At 33.4% G+C, this 1853-nt stretch overlaps 1 pseudogene; it reads left to right on the top strand.

The window, feature by feature from the left end:
* Positions 1-581: 581 nt before the first annotated feature.
* On the top strand, positions 582-1365 carry LOC109119481 (endoribonuclease Dicer homolog 2-like; annotated as a pseudogene).
* The last annotated feature ends 488 nt before the right edge of the window (positions 1366-1853 follow it).

Raw genomic sequence — 1853 nt, 5'->3', positions numbered from 1 at the left:
TGAAACTTCTAGAGGCATTTCTTTGTTGTCATTCCTTCCAAAATCTTACCAGTTGGGATAAAAAGTTTTAGTTTGCAATGATTTGAAAGCATTCTTTTTCATGTTTATTTAGTATGAATGCTTAGCCTAATAAGTCTAAAGGTTCTAGCATGAAAGATAGTAATTGACAAATGATTCTTGACCTCGAGAATCTTATGAATTATAAGGTATACATATATAGCAGTGAATTTGTTCGGCTGAGTATGGGGATTCACTACCACATGTATATACCTAGAATTCAAAAGATTCTTGAGGTCAACAATCTTTCGCCAATAACTATCTACCGAGCTAGAACCTTTAGACCTTATTGGGAAAGTATCCATGCCATATAAACTTTAAATGAATGCTTTTGAATCACCACAAAATAAAATTTTTTATCCCAATCGCTAAGATTTTGGAAGTAATGACAACTAAGAAATGTCTCCAGAATTTTTATTTGGAATAACTTGAGAAGCTTGACGACTCTTTTATTTGATATGCTTTTACTATAAAATCGTTTAAGACTTATGAAAATTATCATGAAAGTGTTCTGAACATTAAAAAAAATCATTTTCAATGTTGCGTTGATCAAGCATGGATGTGCTCCTAAAATTCTGAGATTTATCCGTAATGAACCATTCGATCATAAAGTGAGGACCATTACTAGCGATAATTCTCAAATTTAATACTTTGGCAAAGAGTTCTTGATGCCTTCAGTAGAAATGTGTTGTAGGGTAAATAAGGAGAGTAGAAACAAGAGAGTAGCTGATGTGGTTGAGGCACTAATAGGTGCCTACCTTAGCTTGCACAGGCAAAGTAGCAGCTACATCATTTATGAAATAATTGGGATTGACATTAAATTTATTGATGCACCTTTGCTAAGTTACTTCATCGTTAGTGCTGAGAAGATAGTCAATGTACGGTACTTGAATATCAGTTCTACCTTACAAGTTTCACGACCCTTCGTTGTTTGTTAAAATGCTTACTCGCGGATCTTACATGCTACCTGAGATTCCATGATGTTATTAGCAATTGGAATTTCTTGGAGATGTAGTGCTAGATTATGTTCTTACAACACATCTCTATTTTAAATATTCGAGACTGATTCCAAGACTAATTACTAATTTGCGGTCTATTCTTGTAAATAATGAATGTTATGCTCAATCTGAAGTTAAGGGTAGTATGCATGAGCATATTGTTCATGCCTCGCTAGATCTTCAAAGGCAGATATGTTGTACAATGCAGGAATTTGAGAAATTAGATCTCGTGTTCCTGTTTACATGGGAGAGTGAAAGTACTTTCCCAAATATGCTTGGAGATGTTATTGAGTACTTTGCTAGAGTGTGATATTTGTTGATATTGGCTTCTATAAGATACTACATTTCTAAGAATAAGACCTCTTATAGAATAGGCGATCACACAATATAACTCTACCCAACAAGAAAGTTAAGTGAACTATTTAACCAAAAAAAAATTCACAGGACAAGATGAGTCCAATTTCATTTAAGAATTCGACATTTGAGATATAAAAATTATGTGGGTCTTTACAAGATGAGTCCTATTTCATGTAGGTTCTTGGAGACTACTTACCCTAAACTCAAGCTGACACTTATATTAAGTGTAGTATACTTTCTTAAATAGGCATCTCTAAGTTTTATATATTGATGAAATATTCATAAAATGATGGAGACGTGGGTGCACTCTTCTTGACAACCAAATATTATAACAAGATCCATAAAATCCTTTCACAAAGATCAAATAAATCCTAAGGAGGTCCACATCATGCTTAGTTTGACAGACACTAACAACCCTTAAATCATGGAGAAATCTTAAGA

Source organism: Solanum lycopersicum, chromosome 1, assembly GCF_036512215.1.
Source record: "Solanum lycopersicum chromosome 1, SLM_r2.1".
Lineage (NCBI taxonomy): Eukaryota > Viridiplantae > Streptophyta > Magnoliopsida > Solanales > Solanaceae > Solanum > Solanum lycopersicum.
Note: the sequence above shows the minus strand (reverse complement) of the source record. Positions and strands in the feature narration are given on the sequence as shown.